The 25,379-nt window shown below is 39.2% G+C and overlaps 1 protein-coding gene across 3 annotated transcripts in view; it reads right to left on the reverse strand.

The window, feature by feature from the left end:
- Window positions 1-25,379, reverse strand: part of SLC44A1 (solute carrier family 44 member 1) — a 198,189-nt gene that overhangs the window by 143,492 nt on the left and 29,318 nt on the right. The gene's annotated exons all lie outside the window — the stretch shown is intronic.

The following is a 25,379-nucleotide window of genomic DNA, read 5'->3' on the forward strand; positions in this document are numbered from 1 at the left end:
AAAAAAAAAAAAAAAAAATGGCAGATATTCACATGATTTTCATAAGAATTTAGGGAATTCAAATCCCAGATTAAAAAACACAACTTTAAAATATCTGCCTATCAACAATGAGGGCAGAGAATTTGAGTTAAAACAATTTCTTCCTAACCCCTAAAGTGTTAACCGAACAAATGCTTTGTTATTGCCTTACACTGTACAATTGTTATGAACAGAACAAAACAAAAAACACAACCAGTTAGCTTGTTCCCAAACACCCACACAGAAAACAAAAGAGCACTAGTTAGTCATGGAAAAAAACCTTACCCTAAGACTCTAACTAGCATTAAAAACCACGAATGAGTAGGCAGTTTTTTTTCCAGAGTAATGCAGCACTGTGGCATAATAGATGAAGGACTGGTTCTCTCCCTGGCTCTGTCATTAGTTAGCTACATGACTTTAGATAAATTGCTTCATCTCTCTGGGTGGCAGAAAGGAGTTAGTTTGGATCTCTTAGGTTCCTTCCAACTCTAAAATCTATGACCAGGAATGCACTTTTGCGGAAACTGTTATGACTGGAAAAAACTGCAAAATAATTTGACTTAATTCTCTCTATTATTCATACAAGAATGCCTGTATTGTGGTCTGTATTTTGGAAGACAGTTGTTCACAGTGTGAATAAAGAATGTTTCTTTGTATTAAATAATTTCAGTCTTGAATAATACCCATTACAGTAAAACTGCTTCCAAAAACACAGAATTTGGACCCATCTTTGATACTCATTATATTTACTCTACGGTAATTTATAAAGCAAAAGCTACTTTGAAATGCTGTATTTATTTGTCTTAATATAACAGCATGTATGGGGAGGGAAGAAAGGGGAAGGCCTCAGGTTGGTTGAGCAGTTTCTTTATCTCCAACTATTTTCTTAGTATTTTTACCTTAGACCAAAATTCAGTTCATTAATGCCTAAATTTTCATCTATAACATAAAGAGATATTTCATTCTTGACCAGAAAAATACAAAGATTCAACATCTCAACAAGTCCATTCAACTTGCTGCAGGTCACTTCTGTGCCAAATACACGTTCTCTCACTGGGAATGAGAAGTGGAGCGAGGGTAGGACTTATATATAAAAGATATTGACAGAGTCCAAAGCACAGTGGAAGAACAAAAATGATCACCCTCACTTGACAAAGGAACACTTAGCAGCAAGGATGTTCTGAAGAGTAAATGGGAGCACCTGTCACCCAGCAAGCACTCAATTCTCTGTTATTACTATTATTCATCAATACTTTTCAGTTAACCTTCTCTCTATTGTTAAAATATCCTTTTACCAACTGAACTTTCCCACTAAAAAGGATATAAAGAATAGTAAACTCTTTTTCCCTTATATTTACTAAAATTTTGACTTAATGGTGACATATTTCATTTTAGCTGCTATTGTTAATGCCATCAGTTATTGATTACTATTAATCAGACATTAGACTCAAAGCTTTACACACATTATGTCTTCTACATTCAAAACAGCTGATGTAGGTATCGTCTGTATTTCACAGATGAGGAAACTCAGGCTCAGAAGTTAAATAATCAGCCTAAGGTTTCACACTTGCACCATCAGTCTTTGACCCACCCCCCCCCCGCCCGTGACTCCAAAGCCTATTCCAATAAGACTATTTTTTATTTGCACTAGTTAGTAAAAAGCAATAACCTCAATTAGTTTCTCCTCACATTGAAAAATTTGGAAGCCAACTCAATAATTTTAAATCCTATTGGTACAGGGAAAGCAAGTGAGATGTGTTATGAGCCATGAAGTTTCTCAAGTGAGTCAGAAAACCCAAGAGTTGAAAATTTTTAATAATTCTTTAACAGATTTATCCAACTGGCAACAGGATTTAATGCTGTCTGACCTAGCAAAAGTAAACTGTTTTGCAACAGCACTTTTTAAATGTGATTTTACCCCTTTCTCAGATTCTACATGAGATTAATACCAGGCTTTCAGTATATGTTAGGTCTCTCCCCTTCACAGGATCTTTCAGTTTAGGAACTAAATAGTACCAAAGTAATCATACAATCCAAGCCTTTAGCGAGAGTGATTAAGACCCAGAGAAGGGAAGGGGCTTGCCCAAGGGCATACATTTATATTATCTATGACCGCATTTGATTCCTAAAACAATTCTGTTAATTACTATATACTCCTGACTTTTCTATTTTATAGAATAGGAAAACAAAAATCAAAGAAAACAAGTGGAAAATCTATGTCTGAAACCTGAGTCCTCAAACTGTAGCAGAAAAATAGAAACTATAAGACAAGATCCAGGGATGCTAAAAACAAACAAACATGGTAACAAAGGTGAAGAATGCCTTTCTCAGGCTCATCAGTGTACTAAACACAGGCAAGGAAAATAATCAGTACACTCAAAGACAGATTAACAGAAATTATCCCAACTAAAACACACACACACAGACTGAACATTTAAAAACCAGAACAGAGCATCCAAGAACTACAGGACAATAACAAATGATGTGGCCGGGCACCGTAGCTCAGGCTTATAATCCCAGCACTTTGGGAGGCCGAGGTGGGCGGATCACAGTGTCAGGAGATGGAGACCATCCTGGCTAACACAGTGAAACCCCGCCTACTAAAAATACAAAAAATTAGCTGGGAGTGGTGGCGGGTGCCTAAGGTCCCAGCTACCGGGAGGCGGAGCTTGCAGTGAGCCGAGATCACACCATTGCACTCCGGCCTGGCAACAGAGCGAGACTCCATCTCAAAAAATAAATAAATAAATAAAATAAAAAACAAATGATGTGACATATACGTAATTGAAATCCAAGAAGAAGGCAGAATGAGGCAGAGGAACTATTTGAAAACAATAATGACTGCAAATTTTCCAAAAATAATGAAAGAAATCAAAGCACAGATCCAAAAAGTTCAGAGAATCCCAAGCAGGATAAATATAATACACAAACACACACCCCCTAGACCTATTATACTCAAACCCTTGAAAACCAAAGATACAAAGATCTTCTTGAAGGCAGCCAGAGGGGTAAAAAAAGACACATCACATACAGAAAAACAAAGATGACAGCAGTCTTCTTGTTAGAAACTATGAAAAGTAGAAAACCACAGAATGACATCTTTAAACCTCTGAAAGGAAAACGAAAAAGAGAAACTACCAACCCCAAATCCTATGCTGACAGAAGATCTCTCAGACATGAACACTTTTCAAACCAAAAAACGTGACAGAGTTTATTAGCCACAGATCTGAACTGTAAGAAATGTTAAGGAAAGTTCTTCAGGCACAAGGAATTGATACCAGACAAACTTGAAGGTACAAAAGATTTAAAGATTTTCAAAAATGACTAAAATGAACGTTTGAGATTTTCCATAATAAAAAGTTTTTTAATGTTTTAAAGTAAGTGTGTGAATATATTCCTATAACAATATCCACAGTACATGCATTTTTTTGCACACATATACAAGGTTAGTAATCTAGAAGGCAGAATTACAATTTCTAATACTACTACTGGAGAATTAAAGAACAATTCTAAGTCAGACCACAGCTGGCATATACCTCCTGTTTGTACATTTATATCCTTAAAGTTAGGGAGGAACAATGTGTAACACCTTCACATGCCTTCCTATATTTTGTACGGCATAGATATCTAATTTTTTAGCTTCCATGGTATCTCTTATAGAAGTCATAGAACTACTATGTCTTAGACTCCACATTCACTATGAGCCCTAATAACTAAACTCAAGGCTTTCTAGTGATTTTGATATGCTATAGTAAGGGTGTATTTTTTCTTTTTAGTAAATAAACCTGTAAAATGTTTTAACCTAAATTTTCATGTGACTGCAAATAAAGACACAGTTGTTGAACAAATGTATTTGCAGATAATAGTAAAACACAGAGGTTTTGGTAAGTGATATGTTATAAACAATTAGGTCAAATTAGCCATCACTGTAATATGGCAGTAATATGGCAGGCAGGGTGGGCCAAGGCCAGGGGGCCAATTAAGTAGGAAAAGGTCTGGCAATTATGTATCAAGTACACAGAATTAGGTCAGGCAGGAAGGATTAGGAAGATATCAAAAGATCAGACAAGCATTATCAACGATCCAGATTACATACAAAAAGAGTTAACTAGGTCTCAAATATGGAGGCAGGTAGGTTCAAAACCCTGGAAGTCAGAAGACATCTGGGTAATATCTAAAGGCAAAGACTGAATATTCCTGCTCTCTTTTCGTACTCTGTGCTTACTGCCTGTATGACTTTCTCCTAATTAAGACAGAAGTACAAAGCTTCCCAAAAGATTCTTGTAAGTAATATAATAAGAGTACTACCTAATGCTATCAATCTTTCCTTCATACACCAGGTTTTAAAATAATGGAAAATGTGCTATAAAAAGGTTAGAGTCAATTATATGAAGTTGTTTGATTTTCAGAAAGTATTCTTTTTTTCCGAGACAGGATCTTGCTCATTCACCCAGGCTGGAGTGCAGTGGCACAATCACGGTTCACTGCAGCCTCCATTTCCCAGGCTCAAGTGATCCTCCCACCTTAGCCTCCTGAGTAGCTGGGACTATATGCACACACCACCATGCTCCACTAATTGTTTTTTAAAAATGGATTGGGTTTCACCATGTTGCCCAGGTTGGTCTCTAACTCCTGGATCAAGCCTTGGCTTCCCAAAGTGCTAGGATTATAGGCATGAGCCACCACACCCAGCTTCAGAAAACATTCTTAAGCATTTGATTCTTCAAATAAATACTGGACACCACACAAAATACTTAAGATGCAACAACAAGTAAGACAGCCCCTGTCCTCACTGAGCTCTAGTTTAAGTGGGAAAGAGACAAATCAACTACTAGGATAGCGTGAGTGATGCCAAGATAGAGACAGAAAAGGTACTGCAGGAATAGACATGGGGAACATTAAAGCAGCGTTTGTGAGAACTGTTGCAATTACCTCATAAACTTTTGGAGCTTATATTCTGAGGCAAACATTAAAATGATCTTTCAGTGTCTAAAATATAATGTGTTTTGTGCCCCAAAACATTCTAAAAATTCTTGGTTGCTATCGTGGGGAAATATCAACTGCTAAATAAGAATTATTACACCCAGAAATGTTTAGTAGCAAACAGGACATTAAGCTGCTTAAAAAAACCAGCCATTTCTCACTTCATATCAAGATTTTTTTATACACTGAAGATTTTGTGGCTCCAGTTAGGAAGAGGCCTTTCAGCCTCAGAAATGAGGAAAAATATCTTCCTTTGTTTTCTGACACTTATTATATAGGGTTATATTTACTAAGCTACTGGAATAGTATTTTCATGTAGATGTCACTGGTGAGATTCCTACTAACAATGAGTTAAGTACTATCTGGTCACATATATCTAGAGGTGCTGCAACTTGGAATTTCTGACAGGCTAAAGCCTTTGGCATTCCCCCAGACTAGGCCAGAGAACTGCATTCTCCGACATTCAAAGTAACAATAAATAGCAGCCTGGGAGGCTGGTTCCAAGGAAGAGAAGTGGTATATGGGCAGGGTTAAGCCTGCAAACAAATAAGGGACCAACCATTACAGATTCCAATACCATTTGGGATGCCATTTCACCACTACAGCACCACCCATATTCTTGTATTTTTTCTAATCAATTGGGAGGTATAAAAGTATTAACTACTAACAAAGTACTAAAGCTTAGAAATTTAAGCACAATCAAGAGTATCCTGCTGACAAGGTTATCAACATATACTTGTGTTCTTACAGGTCACTAGTAAGGAGAGTTAAGCTGGCAGGCCAGGAATCCCATACAACCTGAAGCCTATACCTCATGACAAGCACAGGAATGCTATTCTTGTGTGCCTAGATCTTTGCAGCACAGATCCATCGCTGCTACTTTTCCCAGATTCTGATGAAAAGCCAGCTATACCTGGGAAGACCAAAGCAAGCTAAGATGTACTCTCATCAAGCACAGAGTTCAGAATGTGTCCTTGGGTTGAATTGGGTGATTTGTTGAGTAATCAACCCCTCCCCCAATTTTTTGTTTGAACATCATAGTCTCCACTTCCTGAGTTAGCAGACCATCTCCAAAACCGTCCCACAGTTCCAGCAGCTCTGCTGTAGTTTTCACTGTCCTAACTACTCTCTGACACACCTCAAAAGCCACTATTAGTCACTGAATGCATCCATCTCCAAGGTCACCGCTGCAGAGACATTTGTGCGATTCAAGTGTGTATGTGGCAAACATTGGTCTGTGAAGACTTTATTTTGCTCCTGCCAGTTTTACACAGAAACCTCCAGTATTAAAGACAAACAGTTGTACATTCAGAATCTTTAAAGCTCCCTCCAAGGACAAACTGCTTCATTAAATTCCCCAATATGCTTTTATTTGCACAGAGTGGTAACAAAAAAAAAAATAAAAGAGCTGATGTATATCATTTTTGCCACAGTTTTCAATACAATGAGCAGACCTGATGAAGTTGAGTAGCAATAAACTATGGCGGCTCTAGCCTTCTGTTCTTAGCATCTGCAAATAAAATCTTGTAATAGGATTTTGAAAGACATTGCCTGTCCTTTGGGAAGGCTCTGTCAAGGATCTGGAGTGCATAACTACTTACGGTTACCATAAGTAATCTGTTTCATTTGCTAAGCCTGGTGATGGAAATTCATTATGGAAAGGTAAAACTAAAAGCATGATTTTAACAGACAGTTAAAGGTAATAAGATACACTGCGTGGAAAGATACAGGATTCTGTGCCCAACTGCTTTTCTTAGTTCATGAACTTTATGCTAAATCACAAACATTCATCCATGTAAGGAGAAAGGGGGAAATGGCAACCAGAGCTGCTTTGTAAGTTAGGTATTTATGTAGTGAGAGAAAGATCACAGAGAGATAAATTGCCAGTGACTTCATTCTGCCTCCAATTCCCCTAAAAAATAATTGTGGGCCTGTTACAAAGATGTCTGTCTTGCATCAGACTTCTCAATGACTGTCTTTCTTGCATATGAACACATAACAATTACTGGGCAGAGGCCAAGTTAATCCTGCTCTACAACATAGCTAATAATATATTTTACCTCTATTATCAAAGAAACAATCAAAATTATACAGACAAGTCTTGCCTGCAATCCTCAAACAGTATCTTTAACTTGTCTTTCTCCTGAATCAGTGGTAAGCAACCTTTATAATTTAAAATTACTATTTAATTTTTTAAAATTATAGTTTTCATAGGCTTTGTTTTTTTCTTATCACATCTACAAGGGTCAGAATTTCTTCAGTACTTGATGATACCAAGGACAGACTGATAGACCAAAGCTCTACTTCGCACCTCCCATGGGCTACAGTATAGTCAGTTTCCAGACTGTTAATGGGTGTCCTGACTTTTCTGGCTATGCTGTAACCATTTTTTTAAATTTCATGCATACACAATATAAGATTCTTACTCCAACCTTGCTCTCTTTTCCATGATGGAACAGATAAAAATTGACTTATAGGCCAGGTGCGGTGGCTCACGTCTGTAATCCCAGCACTTTAGGAGGCCAAGGTGAGTGGATCACCTGAGGTCAGGAGTTCGAGACCAGCCTGGCCAATATGGTGAAACCCTGTCTCTACTAAAAATATAAAAAAATTCACCAGGCATGGTGGTGGACACCTGTAATCCCAGATACTCAGGAGGCTGAGGCAGGAGAATCATTTGAACCTGGGAGGCGGAGGCGGCAGTGAGCTGATATTGCACCACTGCACTCCAGCTTGAGCAACAGAGCAAAACTCCATCTCAAAAAATAAAAAATAAAATAAAATAAATAAAAAACACTGAGAACTGACTTATAATGACTTATACAGAAGTAACATGAAGATTGCACTGATCATAATATAGCAAATAGATGAGCAGAATTTGGTAAATTTATGTTCTAAATCAAAATTAGGTATTGTCTTTGCCAATTAAGATGTTTTTAGTTCACAGCAGTCACGCACTGAAACAAGTATGTGTTCAGTTCTATGGCAGTGGCATAAAACTCTTAAGTGAACCAAATCCCTACTGGAGGAATCCATAAGGTGAATTAGGTTCCCTTCCTTTGTGTTTCTATAGCACACTATGTAAATACCATTACAGTAATTATCATTCCATATTATAATTATTTATGTTTAGCCAGTAGATGACCTTTTTGATGGTAAGTGTAATGTGTCTATTTTTTGTTTAACCTAGGGATTAACATTGTTTATAGAAAGCACTCAAATATTCTTCAAATGAAATATTCTTCCATGCAAAACAATGTGTACAGAAGCTTCCCCTAAATGGTTGCATATATAATGTTCAGTCTTCCCACTTTATCGTCTACTTGGGGACAGGGACTTGGGTTTGTTAACTTCTATGTCCCCAACAGTTACCACAGCTCTACGTAAGTAGAGCTCTCAGCACATTTATTTAGTGAATAAATAAACCAGGCTAGGTCTCTCACCATGGAGTGGCATGATGTTAGAAGAGACAGCCTTACTGCTTTTCTTGCATAAGATTTTGTACCCAAAAAGTATCTATTGCATCATAAGCAGATTCCTTTTCCCGCAGATATTACATGGTTGGCAATTCCCAAGGATGTTTGTTAATGGATTATATGAGAAAAATTAATCCCATTTTAAATAAGTTTTGGAAATGCAGGTTAACAAAGTCTAGTCTTTCAAGCAAGATTTCTTGAGCCTTTATTGTAAGATTCTCCAAAACGTATTTGGTCACACACCCATTGGGGGAAGTGGATGCAGACAATGCCAACTTCTCTCATTATATTTCTAGAAATCAGAGAAGAGTTCATAGTTAGGATGCTACTCCCACTGAAAAACTTTCAGAACGCTGACAACATTGGTTAAGAAACTGAAAGCAATGTAAATTGGTTAACCACTTTGAGAAAGTAATTTGGCAATATGTTTCAGAAGCCCAAGGAAATAATCCAAAATATTAAAATAGGACCAGGCATGGTGGCTCATGCCTGTAGTCCTAGCACTTTGAGAGGCTCATGCTAGAGGATCGCTTAATCCCAGGGGTTTGGGACCAGCCTGGGCAACAGTGAGACCTTGTCTCTATAAATAATTTAAAAATTAGCCAGGCGTGGTGGCACACACCTGTGGTCCTAGCTACTTGGGAGGTGGCAGAATCGTTTGAGCCCGGCACTGGAGGCTGCAGTGAGCCGTGACCATGCCACCAGACCCCGGCCTGGTGACAGAGCGAGACCCTGTCTCAAAACAAAAAACAAAGAAAAAAACACATTAAAATAGCTCCACATGTTCAATACAACGCTATTATGAGAAAAAAAATTACAAATTATCCAATAATAGAAAATAAATACATGAGTGGGATATTAAGCAGTCATAAAAATAATTATGAAGGCTGTATAGTAACATATAAAAACGATTATAATAAACAGCTGTGTTAGAAACATGGTTTGAAATTGTATCTATGCTCTGATTATACAAATATGCAAAGGAGAATATGCAAATATGTAAGCACTGGAAAGCGATGATGTAATTTTTAAGTAGTTTGATTTATAATGCATTTTTCTCATTCTGATTTCCATTAATGCTATTTAATTATGAAAGAAATAACATATATATATAATATATGCTCCCATTGATCCAGATTATGCTTTTCTACTTCCTCATTATATCACCTATAAAAGATACAGTATCAAAACCACCAGAAAATGTTTAAGTCATTTTACCTAACACTATTGATGGGAGATCAGAACACTTCAAACTTCCTTCGAAAGCTGTATGCTGAGAACGACCCAGGTAGGAGCAAGATTTCTCCTGAAGAATGCAGGAAAACTGGCAATTTAGAGAGGTAAACGGGTGTGGAGAGGGAAAGGAACACAAACCTGGGCTTGAATTCTAGCTAGTGTTCTAAATAGGAGTATGATCAGCTGAACTGACCTCCCCACCAGCAAGGTAAGGGCAACCACCCTATACCATGCGTTATTTTTAGGATAAATGATTTTAAGTTCCTAGGACTAGGCCCTAAATCATTGTTAATGTCCTTTCCCAATGGGCTACGCTTCCCTATGAAGCATTAAAAAAAGTGGGTTCCCACAAATATTCATCTCAAACATCTTTAAGTTGTTCCCATATTGTACGTATTATAAAATGTGTGTTTGAAAACTGAAAAACTAGTTGTAAGGGAAATACAACCAGAAGAAATGAATGTGTACACAGTTTTATAGACAATTGTGTAAGAAACAAATTAATAGTAACTTTCAAATGACAACGCAATGAGGAAAACTGAAATGCCTTTTTTATAGCTTAAATTTTCCACCTAGCTTTATTGAGGTATAATTGAGTAGTAAAAAGTATATATATTTAAGGTGTACAACATGATGTTTTGGTACACATATAGACTGTGAAGTCTTAAAGTTTTAAAGGAAGTTGAAGGAAACTTCAATTCTGAAACCCACAATCAACCAAACTATTAAAAATCCATTCATTCATTCAATAAATAACTTATTATCGTATGAAAGGAAGGGTGCTGGAGCTTAAGAGATTCAGCTACTTTACTTTCACTTTTCTGCTGTTTTCTTGCTAATTTACCTTCCTTATCTCTGGTTTCTACCTTTTCTGTTCTCACTTTCATATTTTATTTTATTTATTTTTTAAAGACAGAATCCTGTTCTGTCACCCAGGCTGTAACACAGTGACACGATCATAGCTCACTGCAGCCTCAAACTTCTGGGCTCAAGTGATCCTCCCACCGTAGCCTCCTGAGTAGTTAGGACTACAGGCATGCACTGCCACATCTGGCTGATATTTTTATTTTTTGTAGAGATGGGGTCTCATTTATGTTACCCAGGCTGGTCTCAAACTCCTGGCCTTAAGTGATCCTCCTGCCCTGGCCTCCCAAAGTGCTGGGATTTGGCATGGGCCACTGTGTCTGGTTGTCCTCCCTTTTATAACACAACCCATTTGAGTTTATAATTGAGGGCTGGCGAAATTATAGGAAAAGCTGAGCATATTAAGGTAGAAAAAGACTATAGATCAATCAAAATTAAGAATATTACCAAAGTGATGTTTTACACAAGTACTTAAAGTGACTGTGTGACACTAAATCATAATACCATACAGAGACAGATTTTAGCTAATATTGTTGAGCATATTCCATGTGCCAAACATTTTGCCTATATTAACTCATTTATTCTTCAGAACAAGTGTTATGAGGTTGATGTTGTTATTATTCCCATTTTACTGATAAGGAAACTGAGACAAAGGGGGTTAAATAATATGCCCAAGTCAAATGGTCAGTACGTACTACAGCAGGAATGTGAACCAGGCAGTTGGGCCAGGACCCATGACACTTTGCTCTGTTTACTGTGGTTAGCATATCCTGTGTAGACACTGTGGAATGAACTATGTGGAAAAAAGGAGGGAAAAGAGGAAAATGAGAAGCATAAGAATTGCAATAAAAATACCGCAGTACATTCTATAGCTTAATTTATCTAAAAAATATTTTTTTTTGAGACAGGGTTTCACTCTGTCACCCAGGCTGGAGTGCAGTGGCACAATCTCGGCTCACTGCAACCTCCACCTCCCAGGTTCAAGTCATTGTCCCACCTTAGCCTCCCAAGTAGCTGGGACCACAGGCACATGCTACCATGTCTGGGTAATTTTTATATTTTTAGTAGAGACAGGGTTTCATCACGTTGGCCAGATGGGTGTCAGGCCTCTGAGCCCAAACTAAGCCATCATATCCCCTGTGACCTGCAGGTATACATTCAGATCACCTGAAGCAACTGAAGATTCACAAAAGAAGTGAAAATAGCCTTAACTGATGACATTCCGCCATTGTAATTTGTTTCTGCCCCACCCTAACTGATCAATGTACTTTGTAATCTCCCCCACCCTTAAGAAGGTTCTTTGTAATTCTCCCTATCCTTGAGAATGTACTTCGTGAGATCCACCCCCTGCCGGCAAAACATTGCTCCTAACTCCACCGCCTATCCCAAAACCTATAAGAACTAATGATAATCCACCACCCTTTGCTGACTCCCTTTTCAGACTCAGCCCGCCTGCACCCAGGTGAAATAAATAGCCCTGTTGCTCACACAGAGCCTGTTTGGTGGTCTCTTCACACGGACGCGTGAGACAGTGGGCAAATTATTTTTTTTTACATGGTTAACTTTTTCTTACAGGAAAATTATAGGTCATAACCAAGAATAACATGTTATTAACATATTTTGTCTTTTGATTTCAAAGGTAATTTCCAAATGTCCAAATATTACTCCTGATATTTGAAGAAAACACCTGCAGTGATATTTAACAGGTAGAAACAAACTGTTTTTCCTCCTAGCCATCTGTAACTTCCACCTAAATTCTATAAAACACTCGATTGTATTTCAAAAACAATAATACTTAAAGGGCTACTTTGCGATTAAAAAAATCACATACAATGCCCATCAACTGATGAGTGATTAAACACAGTATGGTACATCCATGCCATAGAACATAATTTTGCAATAAAAAGGAATGAAATAGTGATACATGCTACAACATGAATGAACCTTGAAAACATTCTAAGTGAAAGAAACCAGGCACAAAGTCCATATATTATACAATTCAATTTATATGAAATAACCAGAATAGGCAAATTTATAGAGACAGAAAGTGGGAGTTGACAGGAAATGGGGAATGACTGCTAATGGAGATGGGGTTTCTTTTGGGGTGATAAAAATGTTCTACAACTGATTGTGGCGGTGGTTATACAACTCTATGAACACACTAAAATTCATTTTTTATGGTATGCGAATTATATCTCAACAAATTTGTTATATGTATAAAAGAAATCACATTAAAACACTTCAAAGGGTCCACATGGGCCACTTCACCTGCAGAGTTCTGCTGACTTCATGACAGACTCCATATGAACACTTTTCATATAGCTACCGCATCAGATATGCAAGATGAAAGTGGAAGGTCTTTAAGGTAAAGACTTGGGTAATAATGAAATTTGATGAACAGAAGCATGTTTCTGAGAAAGCAGAAGTTACTAGAATTGCTAGATAAGGTGCTGATTTTCCATCCCTCTGTAGGCAACACAAGGGAAAAGGGTAAATAATGTTGCAGACAACTAAAATATAATATAAAATAGATCTGAATCAGAAAAATCACTTTTTTTTTTTTTACTTTTTTTTTTTTTCTTTTGAGACAGAGTCTCGCTCTGTTGCCGAGGAGGGAGTCCAGGATGGAGTGACAAGGCAAAACCAGATTGCAGTATAAACACAGTTACAGAAAGATTGTCAGGGCCAGGTGTGTGGCTCATGCCTATAATCTCAGCTCTTTGGGAGGTTGATGTGGGAGGATTGCTTGAGCTCAGAGTTCAAGACCAGCCTGGGCAACATCGTGAGACCCCATCTCTTACACACACACACACAAAAGATTGTATTTGTCAGAAAATATGAAATGGATAGGGCAGGTAGATACATACTACTATTTACTTAGCACCTATTAGGTGCCAGGATTTGTACCTGGGCAGTTATAGTGAAAAATCGAAGTCTGAGAGATAAACCTTGATAACGCCCTTCCAAACTGTTGGGGAAAGGGTGATAGGAGAGTGAACTCTGGCACCCAGCTTCTCATGCAAACGTGTTTTTATTGTTGAATAGACAATTCAGGTTACTGAACTGAGGCTGCGCCGTGGGTCATCCAGCCTACTCCCCGTCCCTTCATCTGATTCCATGTCATCAGGCAACCTTCTGACTGTGCTCTTGCCTCCCACAGGGTGACAAGTGGAGTGCACAACATAATTAGAGAGCTAGAGAAAAAAAAAAGCAATAGAGCACTGGAGCTTATTGCAATTACAGACATTTGGGAAGAACATATAGAGACTAAGCTGTTAACGCTTGCTATCTCATAAGGTGGAATGAGAAAGGACTCACACACATTGGGACTGGATTTTTAAAAAATAACCATACTACTTTTCTATTAAGAATAGATGTAATAGTTCTTAGTAATAATTTGGCTTTCCTTTCATGCTTACCAAACTGACAAAAAATTTCTGGTCTGCCTGTCAGTTGATTGTTTAATAAATTAGCCTTCTGGGTTGATAAGTGTGTCTTATGATTACTTTTACATGAATTCTATGTTAAGAGAAGAGTACACTTTAAATCTAGCAAAATTAAGTTCTAAGTCTCCAAAGCCCTGGGGCTTTGTGGATTCTAAGGTCAACGACACTTAGTAGTGCCTCTTCACAGCCAACAGCTGGCCTTCCTTGGTAAAACCTAAACCACACCAAGTACTCCCCATTCAAATTCTACAAGCAGAAAATATTAAAGAACTACAATTTAGACCGTTTCCAGAGAACTTCTCCTAGCATTTCAGTATAATTTACAAATAAGCAGCTCTTAGATCTGCAGGCTTGCCTTACTATCTTTGGATAAAACAAGGTTGTTTCTCCACAATCAACCAACCTCCAGCACCCTCTCCATGCCCCGAAATAGATCAGAACCATGGAGGAAGTCCTAGGAACATGAGAGTGCTGAGTTTAACCTGGCCCTACAATTTGGGTCCAAAGTCCAATTAAACTCCCACTTGTGGCCCAAGGTTTAAAATTAAAGGCTGAAGTACCCTGCAGCAGGGGCCAGTGAATGTGCACTGACATTTCAGCATCAGACAATCAGCTGGCCTTCAGCTACCCCTAAGTATGACCAATGGGCTATCTCCAAGTGACTGCTCTATATGAAGATGATATATTGCCACAAAACCCCCAAATCCTCCTTCTTGGCAAATTCCAACTATTAAAAAATCAAGACCTGCCAGGTGCAGTGGCTCACACCTGTAATCCCAGCACTTTGGGAGCCCGAGGGGAGGGTGGATCATGAGGTCAGGAGTTCAAGACCAGCCTGGCCAACATGGTGAAACCCCATCTCTACTAAAAATACAAAAATTAGCCAGGCATGGTGGCGCACACCTGTAATCCCAGCTACTCAGGAGGCTGAGGCAGAATTGGTTGAACCCAGGAGGCGGTGGTTGCAGTGAGCTGAAATCGCGCCACTGCATTCCAGCCTAGGTGACAGAGCAAGACTCTGTCTCAAAAAAAAAAAAAAAAAAAAAAATCAAGACCCAATCTATTATTAAGAAGGAAGTAGGGAAGAAAATAATACAGAGTTGACAAGTCTGATTAGAAGACTATTGCAGTCCTTTCCAACTTTGACATTCAATGGTTCCATGATCAGCAAACATTCACAAGAAAACATATGGGCACACCAGAAGCTGAGTTAAGGAAAATCAGCTAAAGATCAAAAGTGATTAGATTAGACACACTCAAATAAGTAAGGAGGAACACTGAATTATCAAATTAATAGCTCTACAAATGAGAGATACTAAACTTGTTCTTAAAAAAAAAAAGCAACCAAGAAAAATGAACGCTAATAAGCCTAACTTGAATTAGTAAAAGCTCTAAAAACACAGGCATCTGTAAACATCCACGCCCAATGAGTCATTAAGACATCCCACTCATAAAGCCAGGTCCCAAGCTCAGACAGACCTTGACTGGTTTGTATACAATTACGGCAATTCATCTTGCCCACCAGCCAGTCTTCTATGCGTCTGTTACTTTTCTCACAGTGTAAAGTTAATCTGTGTTAATCCCACAAAAGTAACTAGTTTCTTCTCTCTTCAGTCTCTGTAACCCATCCCACTCCATGTCAATTGGTTCTTTCTGTACTGCCCTAAATAATGATTCTCAATCACAGGCTTCAAATAACTATACAACTTAAACAACATGGCTCCCAAATTCACAAAGTCTTCATTTCTCTGAAACCCAGTTAAATCCTGCTTCTTTCCACAAAGTCCACCCACGAATAAGCTGATCTTCTATTAGAACTACAGATGTAAACACAAAGGAACAACCCATTTTAAGATGGCACATGTAAGCCTGGGTTACCAAATGACCGGCTAGTAGTCATCCACTGTGGAATAAAAAGTGCAAGCCCCTGATGGAAGCCCTATGTCAACAAACATGTCAAAGGACCCCAAGCCTCTATACCTTCAAACCTCCCTTCCTGATAATATCATGTCTGCCTGGTCACTATGAGACACATTCTTTACTACAAGATACCATCTGAGTCATCACTCCTAGACACAACCCTTCATGCACTCACTACTACCACTGCCTCCATGACTCATCTTTCTGATAACCACATTTATGAAAACTATTACAGGCAATAATTAAACAATACCAAAAAGATAGTAAAAACCAAAGAGAAAGACTATAAGCACCCTACCAAGGAAGACAGTAAAACACATGCGCCGCTGTCCAGAATATCACAGGTTTCAGAAAGAGAAGAAGCCACCAGAGGAACATCTCTGTCCTGGTCCAGAGCACTTGCCTAGCAATACCTCTCTCCTTAATCTTCAGCCATGGTATGACTTTGTTCCCAAAGAGGCTGCTCCCAGGGTAGGCCCCAGCCACTCTACAGGGGTTTCTCTACTGAGAGCATTTGCAGGCCCAGATCCCTGGCAAGGTGCTCTCCATAACACTGAATTTATTGCTCTGTTATATCTATCTTATGCTTCCTGGGGAAGGCAGCTACAAAAAGGAATGTGCTCTGGCCTGGGAGTCACAGGTTCACCTCAGTGGGCTGGGTGATGTTGAGAGGGTTTCTCAGCATATTCTGCCATGCCTGTGCCATTTGTGTGCTGCAGTGAGCTCACACAGGCTCACACCTGCTCATGACAGCCAATCTTGCACATTTCTTCCTAACTCCTGCTCATGGACTTTACATTGGCAGCTTAAAATTAGTCATAGAGGGAGCATATACACCATGGAAATCAGCAAATGTAGCAAATCTGGATTTTTTTTCTTCACTTGGAGAGCTGGTTATTAAACACCAATACGACACTACTTCTGCCTCAGTTTGTTACCCAATTTGTTTTCTTTTGCGGAAATAGAAATTTTGTACAGCCAAATCAACTTGACTTTAGACTTTGTCTCAATGTTTTTAAGCTCTTTAGCTATTTAATATTGTTTTCTTCTATTAATACTTGTTTATGGTTTCATGGAATTTATTTTGATGTATAGTGTAATACTCACTGTTAATTCAGAATGGCTCCTTTAGCAAATAATAAATTCTTATTTATACTACGGTGGTCAACAACAAAAGAGCAACCAACATTTTTTTGAGTACTTCCCATGTACCAGCAATTTGCCCAACTCTCTATCTCATTTAATCCCACACTTTACAGGTGAGAAAGTTATCCTTGAAGAGATTAGGTACCTGGGCCATAGTCATGTGGCTGATAAGTCACAGCTAGACCTGGAATCCATGTATTCTACCTCCAGGACCTCAATTCATGACCATTACTGCCAAACTGCAGCACAGTGTTGACCACTATTTTTAAATTTTATTTGATATTAGTCCTCCCTTTATGCTTCTTGCTTAAAATCATTTTGTAAATCATTTTGTCAATTTTATTCAAATCATATTAAATTGAAACAATGACATCTCAGTATTCTAGTTTTTGTATCCAGAAACAACAACATATGTCCCTCTAGTTCATTTATTCATTTTAAAAACCTCAAGAAAAGTGTTTTTTGTTTTCTTGAGATGGAGTCTCACTCTGTCGCCCACGCTGGAGTGCAGTGGTGCGATCTTGCCTGGGTTCGCGCCATTCTCCTGCCTCGCCCTCCCGAGTAGCTGGGACTACAGGCGCCCACCACCATGCCTGGCTAATTTTTTGTATTTTTAGTAGAGACAGGGTTTCACTGTGTTAGCTAGGATGGTCTTGATCTCCTGATCTTGTGATCCACCCACCTCTGCTTCCCAAAATGCTGGGTTTACAGGCGTGAGCCACCACGCCCGGCCGAAAGCTATAGTTTTATAAGTTTTCTTCACTTCAAAATTGGACATATTTGTTAGGGTTATTTCTAATTTTATATTTGCTGAAACTTTGATAAATGGGATGTTTTTTATACTCTATGTTTCTAACTGGTTATTGCTAACACTTGAGAAAGATACTGATTTTTTTATACTTAACAAATACAGCACCTATAATTTTTAGTTGATTTTCTTTTTTTTGTATTTTATCTCCTTTTAGATCAATATACTTACTTTGGTACTGTGGATTATTGCACGAGTTAGAACTTCTAGAACAATGTCAATGGTGATAGAAGGCTTACTTATATATTCCTGATATAAACTGAAGATGCTCTACGGTATTACTGTCGAGTACAAGACTGGCTTTTTGGTTTAAGACGATGGATCTTATTAAAGATATAGTTTTCTCGGTCAGGCGCGGTGGCTCACGCCTGTAATCCCAGCACTGTGGGAGGCCAAGGCTGGCGGATCACGAGGTCAAGAGATTAAGACCATCCTGGCCAACATGGTGAAACCCCGTCTCTACTAAAAATACAAAAATGAGCTGGACATGGTGGCACACACCTGTAGTCCCAGCTACTCGGGAGGCTGAGGCAGGAGAATCGGTTGAACCCGGGAGGCGGAGGTTGCAGTGAGCTGAGATTGTGCCACTGCACTCTAGCCTGGGCGACAGAGTGAGACTGTCTCAAAAAAAAAAAAAAAAATACAGTTTTCTCTTCCTAGTTTTAAGATGGCTTTAAAAGAAAATAGATGTTGAGCTTTTTCAAATGTTTTTTGAGCATATTATTAAAACAACTTAAGGTTGTTCTTACTGATTACCTATTTTAAACTGAAAAATCCTAGACTATCAATAAGGAGGTAGATCCGAGTTTGGTTCCCAGGTTGAAGGGCAGATCTAAGGAGTCCTACGTCAGCAGCACAGTTTGTTCTGCTGCAGTGTGTTTCTTTGACAGGCATTACCTCATACCTGACTGGCAACAGATGGATGCTGTTGGCATAACGGTGAAGTCACATTGGCTCACATGCAATTTTTCCCAGCATAATAATGTTTTCAAGCAGAGACAAGTTTTCTCAAGATTAAAGAGAAAGCCTTGGCAATACAAGATGACCGTAATGGGGGGAAAAACAGTTGAAAGTCTACAGAAGTGACTTACTTTAGCATAAGTGGTAGTTGATTCAGTGGTTTTAAAAATCACTATACTTTCCTTCTAAGTTATCTGGCAAAGCTGCAAATGCAGATGAGAAACCTGCAAATACGGCCAGGGGCAGTGGCTCAAGCTTGTAATCTCAGGACTTTGGGAGGCTGAGGCGGGTGGATCATTTGAGGTCAGGAGTTCGAGACCAGCCTGGCCAACATGGTGCAACCCAGTCTCTACTAACAACAACAACAACAACAAAAAATTAGCCAGGTGGTAGTGGCGCACCTGTAATCCCAGCTACTCAGGAGGCTGAGGGAGAAAAATTGCTTGAGCCTGGGAGGTGGAGGTTGCAGTGAGTGGAGACAGCACCACTGCACTCCAGTCTGGGTGACAGAGTGAGATCCTGTCTCAAAAAAAAAAGGAAGGCTGCAAATACACTCCTCCCTGTATTAAAACAATAGATTAAGAAGGCTATATGCTGGGCCGGGCGTGGTGGCTCACGCCTGTAATCCCAGCACTTTGGGAGGCCGAGGCAGGCAGATCATGAGGTCAGGAGATCGAGACCATCCTAGCTAACACGGTGAAATCCCATCTCTACTAAAAATACAAAAAATTAGCCGGGCATGTTGGTGGGCGCCTGTAGTCCCAGCTACTCAGGAGGCTGAGGCAGGAGAATGGCGTGAACCCGGGAGGCGGAGCTTGCAGTGAGCCGAGATCACGCCACTGCACTCCAGCCTGGGCGACAAAGCGAGACTCCGTCTCAAAAAAAAAAAAAGAAAAAAGAAAAAAGAAAAAAAAAGAAGGCTACATGCTGGATCAACTTTTCAATTTTGATCCAAATGGTCTCTATTGGAAGACAAATACCCTCTAAAACCTATTTCCCAAAGAAGAAAGCACGAGCCCCAGGGTTTACAGCTACATAGAATTTTCTGACTATGATACTGGAAACAAGTACCAGTTAGAGTTGACTGTGCTGGCTCTTGTTTTATTTTGTTTTTTAGTACTCTTATGTCAACAACAGAACAACTGCCACTAACATTTTTTGAGTACTTCCCATGCACTACTTGGTCACATGGGAAGGACCAAGCCCTATTAGGCTACTTGGTTTACAAAGTTCCTCAGTTTTAATTGGTCCGTCCCAACTCCCATCAGCCCTACTGTTTTCAGTGCCTGATTTTGCAAACATGGGTTGTTTATTGTATTTTTCAATTACTGTTGAGGCTTCCATTTTATTATGTTTTTGTTTGCTTGTTTTTTCCAGGTTCACCTATACGGTGTGGCAGCAGAAACATTTGCGTCCTCATAGAACCACTGGATCTAGTGCCACCTGCTTACCAGAGAGTGGCCTGCTTGAGATTTGAGATTTTTTTGTAACCCAGTTAGCTAACAGGCACGAGTACCTGCCATCAGGGAATCTAAAACACTTAATTTAAACACTGAAAAGTTTAAATCATTATCATGAATGGAGTAACTGCAGTAAAGAGAGGGGTGTGCAAATTTCTGAAGTGTATTCAAGAGCTGAGGCTGCCACACTTGAGTTCCATTGTCTCATCCACGACACACATCTATTAACAACTCCTCATATTCTACACAACCTGTTCCACCAACAGCCTTCCCTACTTCAGTAAACAATAATTCCACTTTCAGGTGTTCAGACTGAAAACCTTATTGCCACTTTCTCACAGCATCTATTCAGTTCATCAGAAAATGCTGATGGCTCTGTCTTCCAAATATGGCCAGAATCTGACCACGTCCTGTCAGCTCTCCACTGCTACCACTCTGGTTCAACTCACCATTATTTGTCACCTCGATTACTGCAATAGCCTTCTATCTGCTTCCACCCGTGTCCCCTCAACACTAGTTTCAATAACGTGATCAGAAAGCCAGATCTTATTATTCCTCTGCTTGAAACCCCATAATATCTTCCTGCCACATGCAGAGCAAAAGCCAAGTTTTTATAATGGCTTGGAACACCCTAGATGCTTGGGCACAAAATAGCCTGGACCTGCTGTTCCCTTCCTTCCACTTCTCAGACTACTCTGGTTTTCTTGACGCTACTTCAGCTCTCAGGATTGCCTCCTGACTTTTGCACTTGCTATTCCTTCTGCCTGGAAAGTTCCTTTCTTAAATACCAAGTTTGTTTGCCCCCTCATCCCGGTGAGGCTTTTCCTGACAACCCTATTGTAAACTGCAGACACACACACACACACAGCTCCCCATCCCGGTTTCCTAACTTAATTTTCTCCAAAGCAGTACATATCTTCATCTGCTATACTGTATATTACCTGTGTCTCTGTTTAGTCCCCTAAAAAATAAGCTTGGTGTTCTTTGCTCTATCCCCAGTACCTAGCACAGTTCCTAGGGCATAGAAATTTCAAAAAACTACTTACTGAATGAATGAATCAGGTTCACTGCATGATGTGATGAAAGCAGTGACAGATTGAGATTGTGACTTTTGAGTCACCTTAATCTTCACAAATCCAAGAAATATTTGAAAGAAGATGAAGAGGTGCATAGAAGTTGACTTTATTTTAATGCAGTCATATGGCTAGGTTGTGAAAACTTGTTCAAGAGATTTATTAAGCTGCTTCTTCAGATCAAGGACACTTGAAATTAAAGGGCTCGGAGTGGCTCAACTTGTCAGACCCCCTGGTGACTCTAAGATTGTTCTTCTGGGCAGGTGCAGAGGCTCACGCCCATAATCCCAGCACTTTGGGAGGCCGAGGCGGGTGGATCACCTGAGGCCAGGAGTTCCACACCAGCCTGGTCCAACATGATGAAACCCCATCTCTCTTAAAAATACAAAAATAAGCCAGGCATGGTGGCGGGCGCCTGTAATCCCCACTACTAGGGAGGCTGAGGCAAGAGAACTGCTGGAACCCAGGAGGCGGAGGGTACAGTGAGCTGAGATCGCGCCACTGCACTCCAGCCTGGGAGACAGAGCGACATTCTGTCTCAAAGAAAAAAAAAAAAGGCCAGGCGCGGTGGTTCACGCCTGTAATCCCAACACTTTGGGAGGCCAAGGCGAGCGGATCACGAGGTCAGGAGATCGAGACCATCCTGGCAAACACGGTGAAACCCCGTCTCTACTAAAAATACAAAAAAAATTAGCCGGGTACGGTGGTGGGCGCCTGTAGTCCCAGCTTCTCGGGAGGCTGAGGCAGGAGAATGGCATGAACTCCAGAGGCGGCGGAGCTTGCAGGGAGCGGAGATCAGGTCACTGCACTCCAGCCTGGGCGACAGAGCGAGACTCCGTCTCAAAAAAAAAAAAAAAAAAGATTGTTCTTCCATGATGTGACAAGACATCTGAACACACCAAAACTGAAACTACAGGGGGAAAAAAGCAGTAGCACTGCTGATATGATCCAGGAAACACAAGTGTTCTGATTCAAACCAGACATGTGGATCAAAGAAGTTGAGACGGCGTTCATTTTTCATAAGCTGACCAACCCTCAAACTCAACAGAATCACTAAATTTAAAACTTAGAGAATATTTCCTAGAAATCAATTTCAAAAGAAGGTTACAAATTTTATAAGGAATCACACTTTCATTGTCTGTGTTTACCTCCAAGGTGGATCCCTCAGGAACAGGCTTGAATTGCCAAGCATTTATCCCATTGCATGGCTCACATTTTCATGAACAAAATGCAAGAGCTTAAAGCAAAATATGACCAACAAAAACTCAATATTCATGACATTCTGAAGATGAATATACTAAGCTTTGAGCTATCCCCAAACTTCTGACATGCGCTCAACTTTGGAACGTGTTTACAATCCCTGATGCTGTAAAACACATTATTTTTCATGAAAGAGCTGAAATCAAAGCTGAAGCTACCATCTGTGATGTAAATCTAGCATTACAACAAAATGAGATCGGCCTCACTAATACATGCTACAGTTGTATAGTTGTTTCTCAAACACCACTCTCCTGTCAAGACTAGTGTCAAGACTAGCTCCAAGCCTTTAATGTTGTATTTTGAAGAAAAAAAATATTATTTTCAAACTGATTTCAAATTAATTTTGAAATCATAATACTATTGAACTGTTTTATATCATTATTGCTAAGAATTTAAACTTGGATTCACATGTGTGGATTTCAAATTATATAATTCATTGCTCTAAAAGTACAGGTGCTTACTTTTCTATAGGATCAAGGTTATGAAAGATAGAAACACCTGAAAAATTCACAGATTGGAATGTATGAGATAACTAAGAGTTCCTGGCTGTACTACAAAGAAACTACTACATGACATAGGCAAATCACTTAACCCTATGTGTGCCTTATTTTCCTCACCTGTAACAGTTGTGAGGTTAACCACAATATATGTAAAATACATACCACTACATGTAGCAAAGTAAACAATGGATACATAGTTGTGTCACTGTTATTTACTCTACCCATACTGTTCAACAATATGTTATTAAATTCTGGGCAGAAGAACTTGTTTCATGCTCAGAATGATAGGGCCTCATCTTATGCTTTAAAAGATTCAATATTTCTATAGGTAGGTGACATGAAACACTTAGGTAACAATACCCAAGGTAATTTATGCTGTGTTCAGAGAAGGGGGTGGTCAGCGTGGACTGAAAAGGAAGGCTTCTTGAAAGGAGGGAATATGAACTGGCTCATCAGGATAGGATTCAGATAGGAGGAAGAAAAATTCCAAACAAGGACATCATAAGTAAAAGCAGCGAGGCAGCAGTGAAGATGCTCGTTCAAAAAGGCCAATACACCTCCACCAGTACAATTATTGTTCAGTGACAAAGGCCAGATGAGTATACTGAGGGCACAGTCCAGGGGGAACTTTGAATCTAATGCTGACAGAAAAGATGTATTGCAAAACAGAATCAAAGTGGAAAAGGAGTAGCTTCATATTGCTTAAGGGGAACATCTGGTAAAATGTGAATTAGTGGTTTATCTAGTGAATGAATGAATGAAGAGTTTGCTATAATGAGCATAAACACAACCTCACTGATGGATATATCCTTTACTGGTTTTTTTATTGGCTTTATTCACTACTTTTCCCTCTAACATCAATGTCAGTATTACTACCCTACCCTGTCTTTAAGTACCATGAAACATATTTATATGCATAAAGAAATAATAACCTACAGAACTATCATATTCATTAACATGTGACTGTGTGGGTGTGTAAAAGCAGAAGACAACAGGGTGGAAGGTTCCTTGCAACTTAAAAATGCTGTTTGATCTCTAAAGAGCATCACGGCCAGGGAAAGTAGATTATTATTAATCCTACTAAGAGAAAAAAAAATCAGACACATATTGTTGAGGAAAAAAGCAAAAACAGTGATTTTAGAGCAACACAAAACTGCTTAACGAAGTATGATATGGCTATGTACAATGGTATGAACTGTCACTGCTCTGTGATTGCAGGTAAAAAAAAAATTCAGACAATATATTCAGAACATAACATTTGCTAGTAATGGACTCACATCTCCAAGATTCCTACTGCTTGAATGAAATTCACTCAGTTGCAATTTTACACAAATCATCCACCATGAAATGGTATAAGAGCCCAGCATCCTGAGTTTACATATGAATTTTTCAAATCAATCCTGTTCAATAAGAACTAGAAAAAAGCAAAAAAGGAAAAATACAGCTCGTAAGCATTAATACAAGCCAAATGTAATCCATTCATCTCCACAGTCTACATGAACCATGTTGACAATAAGGAATAACATCCACCTCCTTCTAATTCACCAATAACTCTATGTTCTAGGAATAGATTTTGGTCACTCATACTCTAATCAAACTCTTACTGTAATAAAAATTATTGGGCTGGGTGCAATGGCCCATGCCTGTAATCCTAGAACTTTGGGAGGCCGAAGCAGGCAGATCACCTGAGGTTGGGAGTTCAAGACCAGCCTGGCCAACATGACGAAACCTGTCTCTACTAAAAATACAAAAATTAGCCAGGTGTAGTGGTGAGCACCTGTAATCCCAGCTACTAGGGAGGCTGAGGCAGGAGAATTACTTGAACCTGGGAGGCAGAGGTTGCAGTGAGCCAAGATCGCGCCACTGCACTCCAGCCTGGGTGACAGAGCAAGACTCCATCTCAAGGAAGAAAAAAATAAAAAAATACAAATTATATACATATGAAAGAAAATTAAACATACTGAATGAAATTATTTTAATATTATACTTAATGTGGCATAAAATAATATTCACTTTTCTTTTTATTACCTACTTTCATGCATGTCACAAGAAAGGCTAGAGGCTATGAATTTGCTTATATCCTTTAGCAGATGGGGAGACCTACTTTCAGCGTTTGTGCTAGCCAATGCTGCACAAATTGAATTTTTTCAACTGACCAGTAGGCCATTCATCAACCTTAAGTGGAATTTGGGATACCTAAAAAATTAGAGGAAATAAAATAATATAACA

Source organism: Rhinopithecus bieti, unplaced genomic scaffold (assembly GCF_001698545.2).
Source record: "Rhinopithecus bieti isolate Rb0 unplaced genomic scaffold, ASM169854v2 scaffold_9663, whole genome shotgun sequence".
NCBI lineage: Eukaryota > Metazoa > Chordata > Mammalia > Primates > Cercopithecidae > Rhinopithecus > Rhinopithecus bieti.